At 33.0% G+C, this 10,945-nt stretch overlaps 1 non-coding gene and 1 pseudogene across 1 annotated transcript; both read left to right on the top strand.

Annotated features, from left to right (window-relative positions):
- The first annotated feature begins 4,307 nt into the window (after nt 1-4,307).
- Nucleotides 4,308-4,410, top strand: LOC140616682 (U6 spliceosomal RNA). Its single transcript, XR_012017085.1, has one exon. It is a non-coding gene; the product is annotated as a U6 spliceosomal RNA (small nuclear RNA).
- A 1,968-nt stretch (nt 4,411-6,378) lies between these two features.
- LOC140616450 (L-lactate dehydrogenase A chain pseudogene) lies at nt 6,379-7,406 on the top strand (annotated as a pseudogene).
- Nucleotides 7,407-10,945: the final 3,539 nt, after the last annotated feature.

Raw genomic sequence — 10,945 nt, 5'->3', positions numbered from 1 at the left:
ACCAGCCCAGTTAATTACAAATAACCAGCCCAGCCCATATTTTAGTGGAAGATACAGATAATGTAACCTGAATCAGGCTCTCACTAATTAGATTTTCTACTGAGAGATAGAAAATAAAAAAAAAATCATTGATATCAGAGTTTGGGACCTCATAACTGACATTATCCAAAGAAAATTTTAAGGCACCTAGATTCCAATAAATGACATAAAAACATCAGCATCAACTAAATCTTTGGTAAAAACTTTTTTAAATGAAATATAACATATCTACATAAAAATGCTCAATGAATTATCATGAAGTAAGGGTATTCATATAATCAGAAACTACATCAAGAAAAATTATATTTACATATTTATAGCCAGAGACCTCTTCCAGTAATCATCAACTCTTTTTTTCCAAGATAATTAACTACTCTCCAGACTTATAACCCATTTATTAGTAGGACCTAATTTTTCAATTTATGTATGTGGAATTATATGGTCAGAATTTGCTGCATAATTTGAGATACTCAGTCCAAAATGAAAAGCTGGGGTGCTTGCTCAAAATACATTAAGAACTTCAAGATGGTGATAGTAAAACATTAAGCCAAGTGGCGGCCCTGTGCAACTACAGTAGTTGCATACTCACAAAGCCAACTCTGTATACATCACATATTTTTATATTTGTGTAGTTTTTCCCTCTCATTTAATTGTGAAATTCATCAACACTGTTCTAAATTGTGTGCTTTTATTTCTTCATTGGTATTATAGCATAGTTTGCCATTATGTGAAAATAATTTATCTATCATCTCTATGAAAATTTGTGTTGTTTCCAATTATGAGCACACTGATATTGTCAATAATTAAAATTTTAGAGTTCCCTGGGTGGTGCAGTCGATTAAGCACCCAACTCTTGGTTTAAGTTCAGGTCATGATCTCAGGGCCATGAGGTCACGACCCACATTGTGTTCCAAGTTCAGCAAGGAGGCTGCTATAATTTCTCTTTCCCTCTTCCTCCACCCCTCCCTGAGCTTGCTCTGTGTCAAATAAATAAATCCTTAAAAATAAATAAATTAACATTTCCTTTAAAAAATAATTAAACATTTAAACAATTTAAAAACTGTTAAGATAATTAAACAAAGAAGCCATTAGATTAAGGTCCCTCTAATTTCCTAGCAACCTAAGTAAGGAAACCCAAATCTAAGCATGTAAATATGTCAAAGTTAAGAAATCAAACTTAAGGACAACCAATCACAAACAGCCCCACTAGGTTTTCCCAAAAAAGGAAACTCCTTAAGCTATAGTCAATGAAATACATCCCTTGCTTTGCTTCCACATCTTGTCTGTAAACATTATTCCCCTATTGCCTAAGGGTGGAGTGCTCCTAACCACTTCCAGTTTGGTGCTTCCCAATTCAAATCTATGTTTGGCCAAGTAAACTAAAAAAATTCTAATATTCCTCAAATTATCTTTATCAATAGTCTTGTGCATATATTTTGGTGGATATTTGCACCTATTTCCACTGGGCTTTTACTGAAGAGTAGAATTTCTGTATATAGTGAATCTGTAAATCACATCTACTAAAATTGTATTTAGTAGATATTGCCAAACAAATTTCCATGGTTTTGGAATGAGTTCAAACTCTCATTATTCCTAACTTGGCGGTTGATTTGATAATGAATTACTTAACTTCATCTTGCCTTCCCTGCAAATGTTAAATTAATCATATGATTTTTTAAATTTATTTTATTAATGTTAAAATATCATCCTATATATAAATCTTACACGAAACTTGCACTCCTGCAATTAACCCTGATTGGTTATGATGTATTACCCTTTTTACATAGCACTGTACTTATTTAGCTAAAATATTGCCTAGGATTTTTGAATCTATGTTTATGGATAAAACTGACGAATAAGCCAACTTTCTTGTAACTTCCTTTCCAGGTTTTATAGTAATGTTATTATGTACTCATAAAAAACATTGTATGATTCTCTTCAAGAGTATCAAGTAAAATGTCAAGTAAAGAATATTGTAATGCTTGGTATTTATTTTGCGTTGTTAAATTAACAATTGAAACCTTCTGGATCTAGATTTTTATTTTTGAGAAAACTTTTGATACAAATTCAATTTCTCTACCAGATATTAGATTACATGTATTTTTTAAAAATATTTTATTTATTCATGAGAGACACACAGAGAGAGAGAGAGAGAGAGAGGTGAGATACAGGCAGAGAGAGAAGGAGGCTCCATGCAGGGAGCCGACATGGGACTCGATCCTGGGTCTCTAGGATCACACCCTAGGCTGATCACATGCTGGCTGATCACACCCTGCAGGCACTAAACCATTGAGCCATGCAGGCTGCCCAATTGCATGGATTTTTAATTTCTCTTTTAGTTAGTCACAATAGATGTGTTTTTCTAAATTTGACACATATGCTCCAAATTTTGGTCTTTCTTTTCCAGACACTTTCCAGGAGTTTATCACTTTTTTAAGCTATTTCAAATAACTATGTTTCTGCTTTGTTGAGCCCATCTCAAGTAAATTTAATTTCAGTTTTATTAATTGATGCTCTTATTGCTACTATGTTTTCCCTTTTACTTTATGAAATTAATTAGTTCTATTTTCTCATTATGTTTTCCAGATATAGGATGAGGTCATTAAATGTTATGTATTTTCAACATATGCATATAAAACACAGCTCTACTTATAGCCCACAAGATTTGATTACCACTTATAATCATTCAATTACAAATATTTTGTAATTTCTATGAGTGTTCTTTGATCTATGAATTTCTAAACAACTGAGGATTTCAAGTTGACTTTATTCCCATTTAAGAAATACTCTGCTATTCCTTGAAATTGTCGAGTCTTTATTTATGGTGCAGTGTTTAGTCAATTTTGATTAATTATTCACACACATTTGAACACCTTGTGTACTCCTTTTTTTTTTTGTTGTTTTTTTTTTCCTTGTGTACTCTTTAAATGTTGGTTGAATGCTATTTCTCTGTCAGTCTTGCTAATTTCGTCCTTCATATTTTCTATATTCTTATTGATTTTCTATATTTATTTGCTCCATGAACTTTGAAGAAAGCTATGTTAAAAAAAAAAAAAAGAGGATGATCCAGTTCTAGTTATCTCCTAAAGGATATAACATTTAATTATTAATTATAGGTTAAAATATGTTAAGAGAAATATTTAAAACAATTGGGAGAGACCTAAAAATAAGGGAAAAACTAGGGAGGATTTAATTTTTGAGTGATGGTAATTCACTGATTAATCCAGCTTTTTATCACCTTTTCCCTTGTAGTCTATAAAGTACACGGCACCTCAAAATACAGAAGATTAGCTTATTGATATGATATATCAAATAACAAAATTCAGAGGTCCCAAAGCAGATATAAACTAAGAAAGTCCTGGAATACAAAGAGCTACAGAGGATTGTGCCTTACATCTGGATATAAACACCCCTCAAAACTATGAATGCCCCATGAATAGTGCTTGGTTTGGAAAGATTCACAGTATTCCAAAGGAAAGCAAGCGGTAGAAGGTTTAAAAAGCTGATATTTCTGCTGGCCACCAGGGCAGAAGAGAAAGAGTTTGGAGTTTGAATAGCACAAGTTAGGGAAGCAAAGTGCACACTCTGAGGTTTCATTTAAAAGCATTCCAAAAGGTCCATGCTTAGAAGAGACTGTGTCCCAGAATTAAGGGACTCATTGAGAACAAAGAGCAAAACTGAAACAGACTTATCTGATGTATCTCCAGACAAAAAGGATCAGTTTTTAATTTATCTGACTTCTGGAACAAAACTCAACACTGTTAAAAGACAGATAACAAAATTCAGAGTCTTTATAATGTATATTCACTGATAAGCAAAATAAATATAAAGTTTTTTAACACATAAAGACACAGGAAAATGACAGCCATTGTTCAAGATTAAAAAAAAAAAAAAAAAAAAAAAAAAAAAAAACCTAACCACACAAAACAAACAAAAAAACAAGCCCAGAGATGACTCAGATGTTTCCAATATTGAAATTAACAGATAAAAATTTTATATTCCCTGTTGTAAATACAATCAATAACATAAGTGAAACCAAGATTAAAATAATTGAATAGATTTAGAATCCTAGCATTGATATGGTTAATGTAAAAATAATTATGTTGAAATTCTAGAAGGGACTATTACAATGCTTGAAATGAAAAATTCATTAAATAGGCTTAATAGAAGATGAGAGAGGATGACAAAATGATCAGTGAAACTGTAGACAGATTAATATCCAATTTGAATAATAGGGGAAATATTTTTTTTTAAGTAGTTTTGTTTTTGTGCTTACTTCAGCAACACATATACTAAAACTAAAACAATGCAGAGATTAGCATGGCCCCTGCACAGGATGACACATAAATTTGTTCAGTGTTCTATATTTTGAAAGAAACAAAAAAACAAAGTTAGTTCTGTTTTGACATGTGAGGTAACATTAAGTGGTCCAATATGCATGTAATAGAAACCAAGAAGTAACTCTTTGTAAACAGACTGACGATTTTTACTACAGAAATATAATGGACATTCTTTGCTTTAAAATTGCTTTTTAGGAAAACAAATCTGGTCTGTCTTCATTTCTTTTTTTTTTTTTGTCTTCATTTCTTATTGAAAAAAATAAAAGCCAAAATAGTAAAATAAGAACAACAAAAACAAAAACACTTGGCTTATGGAGTAAGTGAATTTGGAAGAAGGGGAAGTAGTCATATAGATCTCTTTTTCGTGGGTTGCTTTTAACAAAGTATTGAACTGAAGAGAATCAAAATGTAAATGCCTTCCTTTGAGAATAGTATTTCTCTATACATCATGGTAATGATGTATATATACATATATGTGTATGTATGTATGTTTATACATATATTTCTCCTTCGTAATCTCCATAGTAATACTCCTTGGGATTTTTAAAAGACCATTTTACTTCCAGTCATATAATATTACATGTAAATTGAAAGACTGGGCACAGTAAATATGAGTAGGAAATTTAATGTTTACATTTGGAGAGTTGTTAAAGTTTTGCTGGTATTTTTTTTCTTATTTGATTTAAGTTATGAAGGTTGGCATTTCCCATTTTATAAGCTAACATGGAGATTAAGAAATGTAATAACTAAGGTAAGCACATACTTTAGTATCTAAGCCAAGATAGTTTTTAGAGTAAAAGTAGGTGCTATTAACATATTCCTCAGAGTAACATACAAAAACTAAGACTATCCAAGAAAATTGGGATATATGGTCATCGTATTATAGTATTCATTCTATAACTAACATATTTTTGTCATCAATATGAAGTTCCTAAGTATGTTACACATCTATTACCATAATTCTAAAGATTTTAAACATTAAAATTTTCTTCATTAGATTCATAATGAGTCTTTATATTCAGCTAGTATTTGCTTATAAATTTTCCGTTGGGGGCACCTGGGTGGCTCAGTGGTTGAGCGTCTGCCTTTGGCTGAAGTCGTGATCCCGGGGTCCTGAGATCGAGTCCTACATCGGGCTCCCTGCATGGAGCCTGCTTCTCCCTCTGCTTATGTGTCTGCCTCTTTCTCTGTGTCTCTCATGAATAAATGAATAAAATCTTAAAAAAATAAAAGAAAGTTCTCTTCTTTAAAAAAATAATAAAATAAAATAAAATAAATTTTCCTTTGTTAGCCAATTAGATGTGTTATATCATATACACTGCCAATTAATATATACAGGTAGCACTGACTCTATACCAAGTGCTGTTTTAAGTGCTTTAGTTATATTAGTTAATTTAACCTTGTCAGCAATCCAATGCTTAGTTATTATTACTAAGTCATTCTCCTGATGAGAAAACTAAGGTATTGGCTAACTGTTGCTCATGGTTCCACTGGACTATTCCATAACCTGAACCCAGGCTTTCCATTTGCCTAAAGATTGTGCCTCTTCTCTACCAGAACAATACCATCTATCTATCCATCAATGATACAGCAAGATCTCTGACATTTTATTCCTGAGAGTCAATTTCATTTTTATTTGTTTTTAAATATTTTATTTATTTATTTGAGAGAGCAAGAGTGCACACCAACAAGGGGAAGGGCAGAGGGAGAGGGAGAAGCAGACTCTGGTGAGCAGGGAGTGCAACATAGGGCTCCATTCCAGGACCCTGGGATCATGACCTGAAGGTAGATGCTTAACTGAGTCACCCAGGAGCCCCTTTATTTATTTTCGAATATTTTATTTTTAAGAAATCTCTACTCCCAACTGGGGGCTCAAATCCACAACCCTGATATCAAGAGTCTCATGTTCCACCAACTGAGTCAGCCAGGCACCTTTCAATTTTGTTTTTAGAAATAATAGACTAGGAGTTGGAGCCGCTGCTGCCACTCACCACCCAACGTGCACTCCCGATTCCTTTTGGTTCTAAGTCCAAAATGGCAACGATCAAGGATCAGCTGATTCAGAATCTTCTTAAGGAAGATCATATCCCCCAGAATAAGATTACAGTTGTTGGGGTTCGTGCTGTCAGCATGGCTTGTGCCACCAGTATTAATGAAGGACTTGGCAGGTGAACTCACTCTTGTTGAAGTCATGAAAGACAAATTGAAGGGAGAGATGATGGATCTCCAGCACAGCAGCCTTTTCCTTAGAACACCAAAAATTGTCCCTGGCAAAGATAATAATGTGACTGCAAACTCCAAACTGGTTATTATCATGGCTGGGGCATGTCAGCAAGAAGGAGAAAGTTGTCTTAGTTTGGTCCAGCTTAAGGTGAACATCTTTACATTCATCATTCCTAATATTGTCAAATACAGCCCAAACTGCAAGTTGCTTATTGTTTCCAATCCAGTGGATAACTTGACCTATGTGGCTTGGAAGATAAATGGCTGTTCCAAAAACCACGTTATTGGAAGTAGTTGCAATCCGGATTCAGCCCGGTTCCATTACCTAATGTGGGAAAGGCTGGGAGTTCACCCATTAAGCTGTCATGGGTGGGTCCTTGGAGAGCATGGAGACTCCAGTATGCCTGTATGGAGTGGAGTAAATGTTGCTGGTGTCTCTCCGAAGAATGCACCCTTAGGCACTGATGCAGATGAGGAACAGTGGAAAGAGTTTCACAAACAGGTGGTTGACAGTGCCTATGAGGTGATCAAACTGAAAGGCTACACTTCCTGGGCCATTGGACAGATGTGGCAGATTTGGCAGAAAGTAGAAAGTATAATGAAGAATCTTGGCGGGTGCATCCAATTTCTACCATGATTAAGGGTCTCTACAGAATAAAAGATGTCCTCCTTAGTGTTCCTTGCATCTTGAGACAGAATGGAATCTTCGATGCTGTGAAGGTGACTCTAACTCCTGAGGAAGAGGTCCGTTTGAATGAGAGTGCAGATACACTGTGGGGAATCCAAAAGGAGCTGCAGTTTTAAAATTTTCTAATGTTCCATGTCACTGTCTAGACTACAAGATTTTAGTTGGAGGTTGTGTATATTGTCCTTATTATCTGACCTGTCACTCAAGTAGTAATATTAAAATGGCCTAAGAAAAACATCAGTTTCCTAAAGTTACAAATGGGAATGGTTCACAAAACCCTGCAGTTATATCCTGATGCTGGATGATACCTGTCTTGTGTAGTCCTAAATTGGTTAATGTAATATAGTTTTACTATCTCAGAGGCACCACTGCCAATGTCACATATGCTGCAGTTACTCCTCAAACCAGTGTATTTACTGTGTTTTGTAACTTCTGATTCCTTCACCTCAATACCCAACGTGCCTAGTCCATTTTTTTTTCTTCAGTCACATCCTGGAATCCAATGTATAAATTCAATATTGCATGTATTGTGCATAATTCTTCTAAAGGATCTTATTTTGTGTACTATATATGTCAGAATATAGTGTACATTGCCATATAATGTAAAGAGACAATGCAACCAACTATCTGTCATACCAACTAAAATACCAAATAAATTTTGAACAGTGAAAAAAAAAAGAAATAACAGACCATAATACAAGTTTGCAATGCATGATCTAAGCAGAAACTTAGTATTTCATTAGTCAAGAGGTATGTAATATATTTTAGTATACTGAAAGGCAATTTAAGAAATGTATCAAAAGTATGCTTGCTTTGATTCTTGCCTTTGCCACTTATCAACTGTGTATTTTGAAAAAAAAAATTTCTATGTATTGATTTGTTTTTCTGTAAAATAGGAATATTCTATGTACATATTTCATTGTGTTGTCACATGGCTTTAATTACATAGTAAATGAGAATAATGCTTGATAAACACCATTATCAAATAATGGTTTATAAATCTTCAATAAATGTTCACTATTAATACAGAGAATATTTTTAAAGTTTGATTAAACTTTACAAATATTTGATTTTACAAACATTCAAACTGTGGTTATTAGATGTTAGATATTATGCTAGACCCCAGCTATTGACAGTGATTTATAAGATGTCATCCTTGTTTTAAAGGAAGTCATAGATTTAAATAATCTTAAGATGACACCAGGAATATACTGCCAAACCAGCTTTTCCATATTGTCATTCCAATTTGTGTTTCTTTTCCTTAAGTGAACAAGATTTTTTCGAATTTGAGACACTTAAAATTTTGGCACATACTATCTATCCATAAATGATATAGAGAAATTATAAGGCAAATGTGACAAAAAGTATTGGAACTGAGAAAGTTTTAATAGACTTTTTCATACATTCCTTGCAACTTTACTGATAAAAGTCAACAAATGTACAAGAAAAACAATAGCATAAATATATATGTTGGGGTTAAAAAGATATGTATAAATAATATATATGACAAAAATAGCACAAAGTATGAAAGACACAAAAAGAATTTAATGCTTCAATCTCTTCAGCAACCATTAAAAATAATATAAAGATACATAGCAAAAAAGCCAATAAAGAATTGATTGATTTTAAGACAGTACACAATAATAATACTAAATTAGGCAAAATACGCATTTGTAAAGAAATAAAAAGTGGAATAGGTTAACAGAAATAGAGAATAAAGTGCAAGAGCTAAACCCAACTGTTTAAAAAAATAGATTAACTGTAAATGGACCTAAAACTTCCGATTTAAGGCAAGACTGGGAGACTGGATACAAATACAGATGTAGGAACCAATGGTATGCTTTTATTATTTATTTATTTATTTGTTTATTTATTTTTTAACAATGGTATGCTTTTTAAAACAAATGCACATTAAATATTAAGGGAAAAAAAAGAGGAGAGGATGAAAGAATTTTACAGTGCAAAACATAATCATGTGAAAGCCGGTGTGGCTGTTACCATTAAGGAAATTTAATAAGATATATTTCATTATCTTGAAAGGTTTAATTCATCATGAAAATTGCGTGTGTGTGTATGTGTGTGTGTATGGATGACTTTCAAATATATGAAACAAAAACTAAGCAGAAAATTAAGATAAATCTGCAGTCACAGAGGGTAAATTCACCAACTCTCTCAGTAACTGATAGGACAACTAAAAAGTTATTATTATATTTCTATTCTATTTCTATTCTATTTCTATTATATATTTATGTATATATTTATATCTATTCTCTTATTTTGACATACAGAAGACTTAAACAACACTATGAACAAAACTCACTTAAAGATCTCAACATCTAACAGCCCTAGAATACATATTTAAAAAAATTATACACTGACTACTCATCAAGACAGAGCATATGGTGGGAAATGAAAACATATTACACTGCAAAAGATCAAACTTTAAGTCTACGATCAAAGAATTAAATTAGAAATCAATAAATACAATGAGGGAAAGCCTCAATATTTGCAATCTCAATAAAATATTTCTTCCTAATCATTCATAAAACATATATCAAATAACACTAGAAAAATTGCCAACTAAAGGAATATGAAAATACTGTATGAACATATGTGCAATTTAGCAAAAGCAATGTTTAGAAAGAAAAGCTTTAACATCTTGAAAGAAGAAGAAGGTTTAAATATTGATGGTCTGGAGGACTTATTGTTTCAGTCCCAATATGTGAAGAGCTTGAAAGTTGTCATTTCCAATGTATCAACAAGAAAAAAGCCATCTAAACATAGCTTACTTTATTTTTCGAGCCATGAGAACTAAAGTTGCAGAACAAACCACAACTTTAAAATCTGAAGACACAAGTAGGCACATTAAGAGAGTCACAGACAAGATCTGTTTACTTTGAGTAGAAGTTGCTTAAGTCATAAACTAGTAGATAAATTTAAATGGTAATCCCAACAAACTGCTGGAGATTGAATGTGTATTAGTTTAAAAGTGAGAGCTTCCTGGGAGCAGAGGTGTCAGTGGTGTCCCCTACACTTTCACAGACTTTACCTCCAGAAATTCCATCAGGTATGATGGTAGAAGTCTGAGAAAGATACCCACCAGACACCAACAGGGGAAGAAGAAAAAGTGATTATTGTGGATTTCTTCTAAACTTCTCCATAAAAAGGCATAACCTTCAGGTTCTATTTTATTAGAGTCTGCCAATCTATCAATCTATTTCCTAGCATTTCTGTCCCATCAAAGGGCTGGGTGGATGGAAAGGAATCTATATCAGTGGAAAAATAGTTTGAATGTCATAGTCTCGATGCACAGGACAACTAAAAGAATGAGTTTAATCATAAAACAATAGAAAACTTTTCCTCACCCACACCTGACCACCACATAAAAAAAGACCTTTGTATAAAAACAATGGTACATAGCTAAAAGAGCTGTAACATGTAGTCTCTCTTTGAAGGAGTACCTACAAAAGCTCAAAATCAAAGGAGAAGATGAAAACAAGGACAATACAGCAGGACTCAATTTCTATCTAGGTTAACATAAATCGTCACACTAAAGGTCTCATACCTCAGTTTCTGTTACCTGATACATCATATTCAGATTTCACTGAAATAACAAGATATTTCAAACAAGTAAGAAAAATACACTCTGAAGAGA

This window comes from Canis lupus, chromosome 24, assembly GCF_048164855.1.
Source record: "Canis lupus baileyi chromosome 24, mCanLup2.hap1, whole genome shotgun sequence".
Taxonomy (NCBI): Eukaryota; Metazoa; Chordata; class Mammalia; order Carnivora; family Canidae; genus Canis; species Canis lupus.
Note: the sequence above shows the minus strand (reverse complement) of the source record. Positions and strands in the feature narration are given on the sequence as shown.